Here is a 17,953-nt window from a genome sequence, read left to right as displayed (position 1 = left end):
CGTCAGAAAACCAGCACAGTCTACATTAGTCCCACGAGCTGGGAATGTGATGAGGTCGTCCAAGTACTTTGTAACAGCTCTGACGTTACCTGTGACAACTCCCTCTCCAGTCGTACATTCCAGACCCCAAAACCCTCTCGGTAAAAAACGATCCTCAAGTCCCCTCTAAATCTCAAACACTTCACTTTAAGAATGAGCTCCCCCTTGTTCTCCCTCTGACTAAAATGAACAGCTGCTGTCTATCCACCCTGTCTATTTCCCTCATAATCGTTTCCTTCTGAATCACATCCCCCTTAGCCTTCTGTGCTCCAAACTAAACAACCAGAGCTTATCCAGCCTCTCACCATAGCTGATATGCTCCCTCCCAGGGAACATCCAGGTGAATCTCCTCGGCACACCCTCCAATGCAATCACATCCTTCCTGTAATGTGGGTCCCAGAAATACACACAGTATTCTATCTAGGCCTAACCAAAGTTCCACATAGCACTTATAATCTGTGCATCGATTAATAAAGGCTATGCTAACACTACATTTGTATTTTGAACTTGTAGATTGACCTGTCCCGTCACATTCAGGCTCCTTCTGAGCTCCCTAGTGTGCTGCCATTCACTGAGTACTCTCCTGTCTGCTTCCTTCTTCCAAAGTGCATCGCCTCATATTTATCAGGGTGCATTCCATCTGCTACTGATCTGTCCATCTGTATCTTCCTGTAACATAAGACCTTCCTCCTTACTGCCAACCACCGGGTCAATCGTTGTATCAAACACAAACTTAGTTATCACACTCTCCCCACCCCTCGTCTATTTTCACAGGTCACCATTTATGAATATCACAAATAATAAGGTTATGGATCACACAACGCCAGGTTATAGCCCAACAGGTTTATTCAGAGGCACTAGCTTTCGAAGTGCTGCAGGTAGTTGTGAGGATTGAATGCTCGTGACTCGGAATACACCTGGTGTTGTGTGATTTTTAAATTTGTCCACCCCAGTCCAATACTGGCATTTCCGAATCACAAATAATAAGGGACACAACATTGATCCCGATGGTGCCCCATTAGACACCGGCCTCCAGTCACACCAACAGGCTTCTACCACCACCCTCTGACTCCTACCACTAAAGTTGATTTTGATGCAACTTGGCAATTCGCTAATGAATCCTACCTATTCCCTGGTTATTCTGTTCCACTTGACACACTTGTTGAATACATGGGGATTCTCCCTAAACTTGCCTGCCAGCAGATTTCCATGCCCCTGTATTAGTCAGTCCTCTCCGAGTGAAGAATTTACTCCTTATTGCAGTATTAAATGGCCTGTCCCTTATCCTGCCATTTTTTTGCCTTAAATGTAGAGTAGGCATCCAGAGAAACATCCTGTTTATTTCCATCTTGTTCTATGTTTTGTAAACTTTCAAAATTTCACTGCGATCACCTCTCATTCTTTGAAACCTTAGAGTACACAGGCCGAGTTGCTGCATCAATCAATCTCACTATCTAAGGGACGAATGCAGAGAATGTCCATTGCACTTCCTCTGTGGTCAGTATATTCTTTCTCAGATTAGGTCACCAAAACTGTATACAATACTCCAGGTACAGTCTCACCAACCCTGTACACAATACTTCAGGTACAGTCTCACCAACCCTGTACACAATAGTCCAGGTACAGTCTCACCAACCCTGTACACAATAGTCCAGCTACAATCTCACCAACCCTGTACACAATACCCCAGGTACAGTCTCACCATACACTATGAAACTACTTTAACATTTCGTTGCATCGATATTCTGATGCCTTTAATTGAAGGTGAACCCAACTTTTACTTTCTACTTACATAATTCTGAAGTTGTTAAGTATGATTTCCTTTCAAAAATGCACACTGATTCTCTTCAATGTTTCTGTTAATTTCTAAATATCCAATAACACATGCGGTCATTAGATTCCAAAAATGTTTCTACAGTTGTCAAGTTAATTGGTCTGCATTTCTCCACACTATTACTTTTTCCCTTTCTAGATGTTTGGATCCATTCCATTCATCTACCTACCATGCTTGGATCACGTTTATTACCATTCATTTATCTATAATGGCTTTCCAGCTCTTTGGACTGTACAGGAAAATAAAACACAGTCATGACTAGGGCAAATAATACTTCTATTGCTGATTTATTTCTGACATTTTGAGGACATCTGTTTCGTCAGACTTAGCAATGCTTAATCCAGCTACATGTTCAAGTACTACCTTGTTACTGATAAGAATTGACTTTATGCATATAGCTCCTGAAGGCCGATATGATCACTTGGTATTTTAGATTAGATTAGATTACTTACAGTATGGAAACAGGCCCTTCGGCCCAACAAGTCCACACCGCCCCGCCGTAGCGTAACCCACCCATACCCCTACATTTACCCCTTACCTAACACTACGGGCAATTTAGCATGGCCAATTCACCTGGCCTGCACATCTTTGGACGTGGGAGGAAACCGGAACACCCGGAGGAAACCCACGCAGACACGGGGAGAACGTGCAAACTCCACACAGTCAGTCGCCTGAGGCGGGAAATGAACCCGGGTCTCTGGCGCTGTGAGGCAGCAGTGCTAACCACTGTGCCACCGTGCCGCCCACAGGTGATTTTCTGGCTCTTCCTCCATGAAGTTAGATGCAAAGTAACTGGTTATTTCTGTGCAATTTCCCTGTTCTCCACAGTAACATCTCATCTCCCGATTACAAATTTCCACATTTTACCATGTTTATATTTTGTTTCCTTTGAAAGACAGATCGTATATTTATGCAGTCTTTGAGTTCCTGTTTGTTAGCATGCATGTTTGCTTTTTGATTTCCTTATCAGTTTCATGTCCCTCCTTTTCTGGATTCTACATTTCTGACATTTCTCAGGTTTCCACAATGTCTGGATTTCCTCTGAAGTCACTTCTTATGATTAATATAATCTTTAATTTGTTATATTAACCTTCATTAATTCACTTTCTCACTCTTGGGTGTTTGTACGTTAAAGAAATTGGCTTTTGTTTCAGACTTTGCAGTATTTGTATAAACTAGATATATCCAAGAACGTTGTAAGAGGATAGAGAAGAAATTGTGGGGGCCTGGCAGATATTTTTACATCATCGCTGGCCATGGGTGAGGTCCCAGATGACTGGAGGACAGGGATTGTTGTGCCTTTATTTAAGAAAGGCGACAAACAAAAACCTGGAAACTCTAGACCAGTAAACCGGACATCTGTAGTGGGTAAGGTACTTGAGAAGATTCTGAGATGTAAGATAAACGCATATTTGGAAAGGCATTGATTAGAAGTAGTCCGCACCGCTTTGTGTATGGGAGATCATGGCTGACAAATTTATTAGCGTTCTTTGATGAAGTGACCAGCAACGTTGACGAAGGCAGGGTGGTATACGTAGTCCAATTGATTTTAGTAAGGGCTTCAATAAGGGTTCACATGGTATGCTGCTCTGGAAAGTAGATTGCATGGAATGGAGTGGGAACATGGCAAATTAGATAGAAAATTGTCTTGATGGTAGGGAGCAGAGAGTAATAGTGGAAAGGATTCTTGTCGGACTGGAGGCTTGTCACTAGTGGTGTGCCTCAGTGGTCGGTGCTAGGACCATTACTGCTTGTTATATGTAAAATGATTTAGTTTAGAATGTGCAAGGGATTATTAGTAAGATTGCAGATGACAGTAAATAATGTGGTCTCGTGGATAGTGAGGAAGGTTATCAGAAATTGCAGCAGGACCTTGATCAGTTTGAATGTGTGCCAGAAAATGGCAAATTGAGTTGAATATGTTATAATGTGAGATCTTGCATTTTGCAAAGTCAATTCAAGGTCGGAGTTTCATCGTGAGTGGTTGGGCCTTTAGGGTTGTAGCGGAACAGACGGACCCTGGAAATCTGGTGCTCGGTTCGCTGAAAGTTGTTTCAGAGATAGACAGGGCAGGGAAGAAGGCTTTTGTCACATTGGCCTTCATCAGTCTGGGCATTGAATACCGACGTTGGGGAGTTCTGTTGCAGTTATACAGGGTGGTGGTGAGGTTATACCTGTAGCGTTATGTTTAGTTTTGTTCACTTTGCTCTTGGAAGGATGTTATTAAACTGGAAAGAGTGCACAAGAAATTTACACAGATGTTGCCAAGGGCTCTATTGTCTGGATTTTAAGGAGAGGTTGGACAAGCTAGAAATTTTTAACCTTAGGGTGTATGAGACTGATGATGATCTGACAGAGTGTATAAGATCATGGGAGGCATGAACAGAGTGAATGCAGTCAGTCATTTTTCCCCAGGGTTGGGTAATCCCGTACTAGAGGACATCAGCTGAAGGTCCGAGGAGAAAGAATAAAAGGGAACGTGAGAAGAATTTTTTTTGCACACAGGGTGAATGCATATGGAATGAGCTGCCAGTGGAAGTAGTTGAGGTGCGTACATTAACAACATTTAACAGGCATTTGGACAAATACATGGGTAGGAAAAGATTGGAAGGATACCGGGCAAGAGCAGGGAAATGGGATTAGTGTGAATGAGCATTTTGTTTGGAATGGACCACTTTGGGCCGAATGGAATATTTTTGTGCTGTAGGACTCTATGACTCAAACAACCATTGCTTGTCTCTCATTGAATTTTATATTTAATTTTTTTCCAATTCACTGGAACTAACTTGACCCTCTAGCCTCCAGGCTTCCTCGATGTTTGACAATAATGTTCAAAATTTCTATATTGCATCACAATTCCTCAAAGCTGCTTCAGCGCCCGGTTAGTAATTAGTTATCCAGACCACACAACACCAAATCCGAAATAACCTGCCCTCTAGTTTGGTTCACAAACTCCTCTCCAACTACCTGATATACACTTATGGAATGTATTTTTCACAACATGAGGTAACGCAGGTAACGCAGTTTCGATGCTAATTGACACCATCCATTATTACTGCCGCACCCACGATTATTTGTTACTCATTCACAGGATGAGGGCGTCGCATTTATAACCAGCATCTATTGCCCATTCCAGAGGGCAGTTAAGGGTCAACAGCGTTGCCTTGGGTCTGGAGTCACATGCAGGCCAGACCAGGGAAGGACAGCAGTTTCCTTCCATAAAGGACAGCAGTGAACCAGATGAGTTTTTCCAACCATCGACAATGGATTCATGGTCTTCATAAATCATTCATTCCAGATATTTATTAAATTCACATTCCATCATCTGCCATGGCAGGGTTCGAACTTGGGTGTTCAGAACATTACCTGGATCTCTGGGCTAAGATACCAGCGATAATATCATTATGTCATTGCTTCACCTTACATATACTTGCATATCCAATTTCCAGTTTGCACGACAGTTTTAGTCTTGATATATAACACGCCGATGTTTGCTTCTCCTTGCTATTTGTAAGATCCACCTAAACTGATTCTGTGGGATCTGAGGGACAGGGTCTGAAAAGGTATTAGTGATAGACTTGGACAAGACGTTTGGGGAGGCCCACCTTGACGCTTAGATGATCTGAAGAATTGGTCAGCAACACAGGACAAGCATCAATATCCTCCCTGCTCTGCCAGGATAACAGTCATCGTATTCTCTGTGCTCCCTCACACTCACTGTATATCTGTTTTAACACATATCCCCAAGCAAAGCTTACGCTCTATCTCCAAATAAGGGTCAAGCACGATCACTCTCACTATTGCATTCAGCACATTCCCTCCCCAACTTTTTCTGTCACTGGCCCAGTAGCCCTGCACACTAATAACACTGCATGGATACAACACTGTGGTCAGACCCCCTTCGGAACCCTCACCCTTACCCCCTCCAGCACTAACAGCAGGGACACCCACTCCTACCCTCATTGCTTCCCTACTCTTCTCCCACTCCAGGAGAAATAGTTTGGAATTGGACAGCAAGGGCCAAGCCGGTGGCGAAGTGCCTGGTATCCGTTCCCTCAGCCCCCTACCCTGACATGTGTGGAGCATCCTAGAAAGAGTTAGAGAGGACCAGGAGGCCTTGAATGGAGATTCGGAAACGTCCACGTCTCACAAACCGAGTAAGGTGCAATATTCAGTAAAGAACAATTCCCAATTTAAACCCACTCTCAGTTCCCACCTCATCTCTCTCACTCGCAAAAGAACAGATATCCCATTGCACAGAGATGCAGGCATTGAAATACACAGAAGTATTCGCAAACACCACAATATACTAACATGCCCAATGCATACAAGGAGAAAGGCATACACACACGGAGAAGCACACAGTGACATGTACATTCACACACAAATAGACAGAAACACGGATAGAAACACACAGTCTGATACACAGACGGACAGACGGAGTCACAACAACGAGCACCCAAGTTAAAAATCTTTTCACAAATGTTGTGGCCAATTTGGAGAAATGGATAGAGCAGGGACAGGACTGATCGTTGGAGGATCCAGGGTTTATATGCTTCATTAAGAACAAGGAAGGTACTGAAAGTGGCGTGGGGGGGGTGGCATTGTTAATCAAAGACAATATTATGGTGGCAGAAAGGTTGTTTGATAAGGACTCGTCCACTGAGTTCGTATGGGTAGAGGTTCGAAACAAAAACGGAGAGGTCACCCGTTGACAGTTCTATATTGCCAGCTGAAAAGTTCCAGAGATGTAGAGTAAGGATTATAAAGATGATACTGGATAGGAGCAAAAAGTGCATCGTAGTTGTTATGGAGGACCTTACCTTTCCAAATATTGACTGGAAACGCTTCAGTTCAATTAACTTCAATGGGTCAGTTTTTGTCCAATGTGTGCAGAATGGTTTCCTGACACAGTATGTACATAGGTCAACAAGGTATAAGGCTAAATTGGATTTGGTACTGGGTAATTAACCAGATAAGGTATTAGATTTGGAGGTAGGTGAACACTTGGCTGATAGTGACCACAATTCAGTTATGTTTACCTTAGCGATATCTATACCGCAGGGCAAGAGTTATAGCTGGGGGAAAGGCAATTATGATGCGATTAGGAAAGGTTTTAGGATACATAGGATGGGGAAAGAAACTGCAGGTGATGGGCACAATTTAAATGTGAGCTTTTTCAAACAACAGCTACTGTGTGTCCTTGATAAGTTTGTACCTGTCAGGAAAGAAGGAAGTGGTCGAGTGAGGCTGCTGTGGGTTACTAAAGAAGTTGAATCTCTTGTCAAGAGGAAGAAGGAGGCATATGTAAAGATGAAACTTGAAGGCTCAGTTCGGATGCTTGAGTGTTACAAGTTAGCCTGGAAGGTCTTAAAGAAAGAGATAAGACTAGCCAAGAGAGAGCATGAGAATTCTTTGGCAAGCTTTGTATCAGTATGTCAAGAGTAAAAGAATGACCAAATTAAGATTAGTGTCAATCAAGGACAATAGTGTAAAATTGTGTGTGTAGTCCAATGAGATAGGACAGGCACTAAATAAATATTTGAATCGGTATTCAAAATGGAAAGACAATGTTGTCGAGGCCTGTCAGGAGTAAAGGCTATTAGACTAGATGGGATTGAGGTTCGTAAGGTGCAGATGTTAGCAATTCTAAAGAGTGTGAAAATAGATAAATTCTGTTGGCCAGATGGGATTAATCCTAGGATTCTCTGAGAAATTAGGGAGAACGTTACGCAACCATTGGTTCAAATCTTTACATCGCCATTGTCTACATGAATAGTGACAGAAGACTGCACGACAGCAAATGATGTCCCCTTGTTCAAGAAATGGAGAAGAGACAACCCTGGTTATTATATACCAGGCTTACTTTGGTTATGGGTAAACTGTTGGAAGGTATTATAAGAGATAGGATTTATTATCATCTAGAACGGAATCATTTGATTAGTGATAGTCAGCAAAGTTTTGGGAAGGGTATGTCATGCTTCACAAATCTTATTGAGTTCATTGAGGAGGTGACCAAACAGGTGGATGAGGGTAAAGTGGGGTATAAGGATTTCAGTAAAACATTTGATAAGTTCCCCATGTTCGGCTATTGCAGAAACTATGGAGAGTGTGGTGTTGAAAAAGCAGAACTGATGAGGCAGCGACCAAGGAGTAGGAGAGTCGATGTTTCATTTGTAAGCCCTTCATCAGGAATAAGTGTTCTGGTCTCCACCATCTGAAGTCTTCACTTTCTCCGAGCCCCTCGGATGGTGCCTGACCTGTTGTGCTTTTCCAGCACCACACTTTCGACTCTGATCTCAAACATCTGTAGTTCTTACTTTCTCCCAGAAAATGCAGAGACGTGGAATTGAGGTTTGGATCATAAATTGGTTAGCTGAAAGAAGACAGAGGGTGGTGGTTGATGGGGAATGTTCATCCTCGAGTTCAGTCGCTAGTGGTATACTGTAAAAGTCTGTTTTGGGGCGTCTGCTGTTTGTCTTTTTGAAAATGACGTTAATGAGGGAATGGAAGGATGAGTTGATACATTTACGAATCGCAGTAAGGTCGGTGGAGCTATGGGCAGTGCTGAAGGATGTTGCAGGTACTGAGATGTAATGTTTTATGTTCATGGACCTACAATCGGCTGAATAGCTTCCTTCTGTGATGTAACAATTCTGAAGTACTCTGACCCACAATAAAAGCTTTAGGTGCCTGGAGAGACAAGCTGGTCCAGTAAAGGACACACACTGCACAATCATCCATCATCTCTTCCTGTTCTCTGATATACAGCGGCCTCAAAATATCTTCCCAAAAAAAAAATAGATTGATTCAAATTCACGCAGTTAGGAGGACGTTCACACGAGGGGATTTCCATCAGAAGATTTAATAAATAATAAGATTTCAGAATAACACAAATAATAAAATTATATCACAGCAGCATAACCATTGGCAGCAGAGAAAAAAAACTTACAGTTGCAAATAGTTCCAAGTTCAACGTTGTGTTCAGTTTTGGTCACCTTGCTATGGGAAGGATGGAATTAAATTGGAACTTTACAAGGATGTTGCCAGGACTCAAGTGTCTGAGTCATAGGGAGAGGTTGGATAAGCTGGGACATTTCTCTTTAGAGTGCAGGAGACTGATGGGTGGCATGAAGTGCTTCGAGAGTCTAGTCATGGCCCACATCAGTTCCAGTCTCCCAGCCTGCCTCAATCCCCTACAATTTTCCTTCCAGTGGAATTGGTCCATGGCGGCTGCCATATTCCTGGAACATCTGGACAACAAGGACACAAAGGGTCAGGTTCCTGCTCATTGACTATAGGTTCACCTTCAACACCATTATTCCCTTCAGACTGATCACAAAACTCCCTGACCTTAGTCTTGGCTCCGCCCTCTGAAGTTGGATCCTCAGCTTTCTGTCCTACAGTGCACAATCAGTGAAAATAGGTAAGTGTGTCTCTTCAATGATAACATTCGACACTGAAATCCCAATTTTGAACGAATGCCATCTACATGTTCACTGATGACACCATCATAGTAGGACAGGTATGTAATGATGGCAAGTGAAAATACAGAACGGAAATAGAGGACTTGGTGAAGTGCTGCACTGAGACCAACCTCTCTTTCAACGTTGGCAAAACTAACCAACTGATCAATGACTTCAGAAAGAAAGGAGGCGAATATGCCCCCATCTGCATCAATGGAACTGAAGTTGAAAGAGTGGAAAGCATTAAGTTGGTTGAAGTGACGATAACCGACTTCCCATGTAGATGTGACAGCCGAGATGGCACAACAACGCCTCTTCTTTCGCTGGCAGCTCAGAATATTTAACATGTCCACAAGGACCCTCACCAATGTCTACAAATGCACCACTGAGAGCAAACTATTTGTGTGCATAATGACCTGGTGTGGCCACAGCCCTGTCCAGGGCAGTAAGAGAAATGACAGAAGGTTGTGTGCATAGCCCATGCCATCACGGAAACCAACGTCCTATCCATTGTCTCCATTTACACAGCTCACTGCCGCAGAAAGGCTGATAACATGATCAAAGACCCATTGCACCCTGGATCTCCTACAATCTCTTCCATCATGCAGACAATATAGAAGCTTGAACACACAAACCAGCGGCACATGAACAGCACATCTTCCCAGCCATCATTAAACTGAGGAATGGACCCTCTAACTTCAAATAATGCTGATCTTGCTCACATTGATATTGCCTATTGCATGCCCTTTCTGTTGTAGCCTTTATGTCTCAGTCTAAGTTTTTCCTTTTCCCTATGATCTGTATGTCCTTGCTTATTGTCGGAGCGAGATTCCCCAGCTAGGGTCAAAGACTCTGGAGGCAGACAGGACACAGGCACGGAATGGACCTAAATTCAAGCAAAACATGGTTAATGCTGGGAGAATACCAAAGGATCTTCCTCGAATCTGGCTTTGACATGAGAAGACAATCGTTTCCTTAATCTTTAGCTCAGATCAGACGGCAAATCAATGACACACTTCGAGTTTACAGTAAAAGGACAATATTTTTAAATGTTCTCTGTTGCAATGATCGTACACAACCTTGTCAGTGTACCCTCCACTCCCCTTCTGCAGAACCAATCTTGTAAAACAACCGATCAATGATGGACACTCGCATGGACAGCCCGAGATTCTTATTTGTTTCGGATGTTTAATGATTTTTGTTATCTCTAGGCCTTGGGATCTTTCTATAATGCATTCCAAAGTTTGTGGCTGTGCTCTTTTTAGTCATACCCCTCATTGTTCATAATGAAGGGTTGCATGAATTCTACTCTCCAATGGGCACACTATCTCTTATCAAATTCCATGATCACATTTTCCATTAAAAAGTTGATTCTGTTACAAAATTCGTATTGTTATTATTATTTCTACTGTTAACCTTTTTTCTTAGCGAATTAGACAAGACATGCCAGGCATCTCTTTAAGCTTTTAGAATTACGTTGAAATCTGTGTCCATGATTATTCACCAAATATTTAACTAGAACTTATTACTATTGTGAATAGTTTCAAAGGCACAGCGAGCTTCTGAAAGATTACTTGAGTTGCTGTTTTTGTGGATGAAAAGAATCCTTACTGAGATCAGAATAAGTTACCTTTTGTGGTGACTCTTCAAAGCTTGTGTGCTACAATTTCATTATTTCATCTGTGCCCTGTTACAAATCATCATTTTTTTTTTAAAAAGAGCTTTCTTTATCACTATGTTGGCATGTTTCAGAATCTTGCGAAACAGATTATCCTTTCTTTTGCCTTGGAATAATTCCCTTCTCAAAGGCCCTTTTTCACTAATACTAAAGCAATCTATTTTAATTTCTGGCTATTTTGTTGCTCTTCAAAAACAGACAGTTGAAGTAGACTTTTAAATTTCAGCCACCCCATGTCTCAAAAAAATGGCAGCTCTAATTCTCACGATGATCTGCCAGAACTGTGTATAAACAAAAAGTTTCACTCTACTTAGATACATACGACAATGACTCCTATCAAATCAAATGAAACCAAATATAATGATAGAAAGAGAGAAATTGTCACAAGGTCAATACACCCAGATCGAACTCTGCAGCCTGCCACATCCGGCCAAAAATCGTGAAAGACGATTAAACAACCAACTGGTGGAGAGGCCTCCACAATTATTCCCATTCTATCAATGGATCAGCTCTGCACATCAGTGTAAAAAACAAGGAAATAGTATCTGTACCATCCTAGCTAGCGTTGTTGAGTCGATGATTCAACTCACCGTCATCATGATGCCCACAGGATCACAGATCAGTCTTCAACCAAATCGATTCGCTGCACGTGACATGAAGAAACAGCTGAACACAGTAGATACGACAAGGGCAATGAGCCCTGACCCCATTCCTGCAATAGGACTGAAGACTTGTGCTGTACAACAAGCCGTGTTCCTGGGGAAGCGGTTTCCTTCCAGCTCCAACTCTGACATCACCCTGGCAATGTGGAAAATTACTCAGCTCTGTCCACTTCCTAAGCGGGGAATAATTACAATCTGACCAATTACGATCCTCTCAGTCTCAGCACGATAGTCAAATTGGGAGTTCGTTTTGATAGAGCTGTCAAGCAGCACAGACATAACTTGCTAAGTGTGGTTTCTGGTAGGCCCCCATGTGGAGATGGTACTGTTTTGGAGAAGTCACTGGATTAATAATACAGACCAGACTAATGCTCTGGCAGATGGTGGAAGTTAAAAACAATTAATAAAATATCGAGATCTCAAATCTGGTGTCAGTAACAGTGGCCTTGAAGTCAATGTCAATTGTAAACACCAATTTGCTTTTCCAATGTACTTTCAGGAAGTGAATCTCCCGTGTTTTCCTGGTCGGGGCAAAAAATGACTCCAGACACACAGACATGTGATGAACTCTTCAATGGTCTTTGAAAAGGCCAGGCAAGACACTCTATTGTATCAAACTGCTCCGAAGTCTTAAAGGATAAAACCGGACAGAACACCCAGCCCCAGCCTCGGTATGGGAAAGGGAACTGGAAAGACAGTCCTGTTGACCCTGCAGAGATCTCCTTCCTAACATCTGTGACAACATTTACAGAGCTTTCCCACAGGCTGCACAGAAACATCGGGAATGGAATAGGCCATACAGCACATTGAGCCTGCCCCATTCTAGTTAATGTCTGAACATCTCCTCAATGCACTTTCCCCACACACTGCCACATGCCTTAATGTGATTAACCTTGTGAAGCTATAAAATAGGAACTGCGGTATTCCCCCTGGTCTGTCGAGTTTGCTATCCAATTCAACATAATGATGGCTGACCCTTTATTTCTACACTATACTCCTGCTCTCTACCCCACCCTTTCGGTGTCTAGACATCCTTATTAGTCTTTATTGCCTTGTCTTCCACAGCCTTATGTGAGAGAGAATTCCCAGGTTCACCAGTCTCTGAGTGCAGACATTTATTCTTATCTAAATGCAACGTGACCTGTCTGTACCTAATACTGTGGCCCCTTGTTTTCGACTTCCCAGCCAGGGGAATTATCATCACTGCTTCCAATCTACCTAACCCTGTCAGTGTTTTATATATCTCACTGAGATCTCCACTCATTTTCCGAAACCCCATGGAATACAGGTCCAGTCGCCCCAAACTCTGCTCCACAAAATGTCTGTCATCTCAGAGATCAGTCTGGTCATCCTTCGCTGCACTCCCTCAATGTCAGGTTTGTCCTTTATTAGGTACGGAGACCAAAACTGCACACAACACTGCACAATGTTCGAGTTGACGTCTCACCAATAGCCTGTACAGCTGCACTGAGACACCCTTACTCCTGGACTCAAGTCCGCCTTAAATAAGGGTCAACACCCCATTTATCTTCCTGACTGCTTTCTGCTCCTGCAATATTGCTTTCAGTGACTGGTGTACAACGCGATTCCAGATCCATTTCAATGTTACAGCTCCCCACATGATGGGTCTGCGTAAACTGGTCTGTGTGCCAATGTATTCCCTGTATTGGCTTCTGTCTTCAAAACTCACTGCCCTGCATGGAACTCAGAGGACTGTCCAAACAATAACAGAAGAAAAATGCAGTTCCCTTCATAGATCGACATTTCTCAACCACTCCCTTTTCCAATGGTTGGCTGGAATTTTAGTGTTTCCCAACAAAGTAGACAACATCACATCTATCCACACTGCTCTTCATCTGTCACATATTTACTCATTCACTCCATTTGTTTCAATCACCTTGAAGTTTTTTTTCACATGCTCCTCACTTTCAAAATCCTAGTTCCGTCGGCAGACTTGGAAACTTTGCATTTTTTTCCCTCAACGAGATGTTTGAGATGTATTGTGAATATCTGGGGCCCAAGCACCAATCATTGCAATACTGCAGGAGCCTTCCAAACTGAAAACCATCCATTTATTCCTCCTCATTGTTTCCTGTCCACCCTCCCATTTTAACACTATGTTCATGTATTACCCCCATCCCATGTGCTTTTACTTTGCACACGAGGCATGAGAATCTATTAAAATTCTTGCTGAAAATCCAAGTTCAGTACCTCTATTGCTTTATTCTGTAATTAATCTACCAGTCAGTTTCTCAAATATGTTTCCCATTTCATCAATGTGTGTTGATTTTTTCCTATGCCCATTATTTGCAGTTCCAATAATTTCTCCAAATTAGTTGATTTACTAGTTTCATTCGACATCATTTTCTCATCAGACTCAGATTTCCTCCTATTGCTGGGAAGGCTTTGTTTATGTATTTTTCTGTGAAAGCAAAGTGAAGTAGTTGTGTCATGTTTCTCTGTTCTCCATTGTCCATTCTCTGGTTTCTGACTGTTTGACTAAAAAAAACAGCTGTTTTCTATTCACCCTGTCCATGCCCCTTGTAATCTTAAACCTGAATTAATTACCCAATCAACTTCTTCTGCTCCAAAATAAATAACTCGAGCTTACCCAGCCTCTCTCCACAGCTCATATGGTCCATCCCAGGAAACATCCTGGTGAATCTCTTCTGCACCTCATCCAGTACAATCACATCCTTCCTGTAATGTGGCTCCCAGAACTGCACACAATATTTCAGTTGGCCTTACCAAAGTGCTATATAAAACTCGTATAATCTTTGGGTCAATGAATAAAGGCTTTATCTACTGTCATGCTGAACTCATCAATTATCATATCCAGTCACATTCAGGGATGTGTGGAGAAACACGCTCTGAGCTTCCTAGTGTGATGCCGTTCTTTGAGTCCTCCCCTGTCTGGTTCCTTCTTCCAAAGTGTATCACCTCATATTTATCAGGGTTACATTCCATCTGCCATTGATCTGACCATCTGACCATTCCATCAGTACCTTCCTGTAACATAAGACCTCCCTCCTCACTGCCAACCACATGGCCAATCTTTGTGTCAAACACAAACTTACTTATCACACTCCCCCTACCCACTCCACATTCACATCACTTATGAATACCACAAATAATACGGAACACAGCACTGATCTCTGCGGTACACCAAGGGAAATTGGGCTCCAGTCACACAAACAGCCTTCTACCATGAAGTTGAGTTGGGATGCAACTTGCCAAGTCACTAATAGGCCCTACATGTTCCCTGGTTGTTCTGTTCCACTTGATATACATGATGAATATCTGGGGATTCTCCTTAATCTTGCCCTGCCAGTAGGCTTCCATGCCCCTGTGTTAGTCAGTCCCCTCCAAGGGAAGAATTTCCTCCTTTTTACAGTCTTAAATGGCATATCCCTTATCCTGTCATTATTTGCCTTAAATATAGAGTAGACAGCTAGAGAAACATCCTGTTTATTTCCACCTCATCACATGAATCATAGATTTTTGAAATTTCACTGAGATCACCTCTCATGCTTTGAAACTGGAGAGGTCGCAGGACAAATCTCCCCATCAGAAAATCTTGTCATCTGAGGAATTAATCTGGATAATGTCCATTGCACGTCCTCTGTGATCAGTGTAATCTTTCTTAGATTAGGTCACTGACACTGCACTCAATACCTCAGGTACAGTCCAACCAACACTGTATGCAAATGCTTCATGATGTCTTTACTCTATATTCTGATTCCCTTTAAACAAACTCCAACCTAACTTTAACTTTCCAATTACATGTATTGCTCCAAATACCATTCACACTGATTGCATTTACGAATTCACTCTGTGAGTTATCGAGGCATAGAGATGTACAGCATGGAAACAGACCTTTCAGTCCAATCCGTCCATGTCTAGCAGATATTCCAACCCAATCTAGTCCCACCTGCCCGCATCTGACCCATATCCCTCCAAACCCTTCCTTTTCATATAACCATCCAAATGTCTTTCAAATGCAGCAATTGTACCAGCCTCCACCACATCCTCTGACAGCTCATTCCATACACGTACCACCGTCTGTGTGAAAAAATTTCTCCTTAGGTCTCTTTCACGTTTAGATTTTTTTAAAATGTGGAAACAAGTCCACAGCGACCCACCAAAGCACAAACCACCCAGATCCATCCCCCTACATTTACCTCTTAACCTAAGACTACAGGCAATTTAATATAGCCAATTCACCTAGCCTGCACATTTTTGGATTGTGGGCGGAAACCCACGCAGTCATAGGGAGAATGTGCAAAGTCCACACAGCCTGAGGCGGGAATTGAACCCGAGTCTCGTGGCGTTGGTAGGTAGCATTGCTAACCACTGTGCCACCCAACATCCTTCACTTCTCAGCCTAAACCTTTAGTTCTGGACTCCCCGACGCCAGGGAAAAGACTTTCTCTATTTATCCTCTCCATGCCCTTCACAATTTTGTACATCTCTAGAAGGTCACCCCTCAGCCTCCAACGCTCAAGGGAACACAGCCCCAGTCTGTACAGCCTCTCCTTATACCTCAAATTCTCCAAACCTGTCAACATCCTTGTAAATCTTTCCTGAACCCTTTCAATTTTCACAACATATTTCCGATAGGAAGGAGACCAGAATTCCACGCAATATTCCAACAGTAGCTGAACCAGTGTCCCGTACAACCACAACATGACCTCCCAACTCCAATACTCAATAATCTAACCAATAAAGGAAAGCATACCAAACACCGCCTTAACCATCCTACCTACCTGCGACTCCACTTTCAAGGAGCCATGAACGTGCCCTCCAAGGTCTCTTTGTTCAGCAACACACCCAAAACATTGCCATTAAGTGTATAAGTCCTGCTAAAATTTGCTTTTCCAAAATGCAGCACCTTGCATTTATTTTAATTAAACTCCATCTGCCACTTCTCAGCCCATTGGCCCATCTGATCAAGATCCTGTTGTACTCTGAGGTAAACCTCTTCGCTGTCCACTACACTTCCAATTTTGTTGTCATCTGCAAAATTACTAACAATACCTCTTACGCTCACATCCAAATCATTTACGTAAATGATAAAAAATTGAGGAACCAGCACTGATCCTTGTCGTACTCCACTGGTCACAGGCCTCCAGTCTGAAAAATAACCCTCCACCTCCACCCTCTGTCTTCAACCTTTGAGCCAGTTCTGTATCCAAGTGGCTAGTTGTTCCTGTGTTCCGTGAGATCTAAACTTGTGAACCAATCTTCCATGGAGAATCTTGTCGAACGCGTTATTGAAGTCCATATAGAACACATCTACCGCTCTGCCCTCTTCGTTACTTCTTCAAAAAACTTAATCAAGATCGTGAGATATGATTTCCCACGGTTAAAGCCATGTTGACTATCCCTAATCAGTCCTTGTCTTTCCAACTCCATGTACATCCTGTCCTTCAGGATTCCCTTCAACAACTTGCTCACCACCGACGTCAGGCTCACTGGCCTATAGTTCCATGGTTTGTCCGTACCACCCTTCTTAAACAGTGGCACCACGTTTGCCAAACTCCAGTTTTCTGGCACCTCTCCTGTGACTATCAACGGCACAAATGTCTCAGCAAGAAGCCCAGCAATCACTCCTCCAGCTTCCCACAGAGTTCTATGGTACACCTGTTCGGCTCATGGGGATTTATCCACTTTTACACGTTTCAAGACATTGAGCACTTCCTCCTCTGTAATATGGACATTTTTCAACGTGTAACCATCTATTCCCTGGCATTCTATATCTTCCATATCCATTTCCACAGTATATACTGATGCAAAATACTCATTTAGTATCTCCCCCATTTCCTGCAACTCCACACAAGGGCTGCCTTGCTGATCTTTGAGGGGTTCTATTCTCTCCCCGGTTATGATTTTGTCCTTAATGTATTTGTAAATACCCTTTGCAGTCTCCATAATTCTACTTGCTAAAGCTATCTCATGTCCCCTTTTGTGCCCTCCTGATTTCCCTCTTAAGTATACTTCTACTGCCTTTATACTCTTCGAAGGATTCACTCCATCTATCCTGTCGATACCTGACATAAACTTCCTTCTTTTTATTAATCAAACCCTTTAGTTAGTCAGCAATCCCTATACTACCAGCCTTTCTTTTCATCCTAACAGGAATATACTTGCTTTGGATTCTTGTTGTCTCATTTCTGAAGGCTTCCCATTTTCCAGCCGTCTGTTTACCTGTGAGCATCTGCCCCCAATCAGGTTTTGAAAGTTCTTGCCAAATACTGTCAAAATTGGCCTTTCT

The sequence above is a fragment of the Chiloscyllium punctatum genome, chromosome 6 (genome assembly GCF_047496795.1).
Source record: "Chiloscyllium punctatum isolate Juve2018m chromosome 6, sChiPun1.3, whole genome shotgun sequence".
Lineage (NCBI taxonomy): Eukaryota > Metazoa > Chordata > Chondrichthyes > Orectolobiformes > Hemiscylliidae > Chiloscyllium > Chiloscyllium punctatum.
This window is presented reverse-complemented; position numbering follows the sequence as displayed.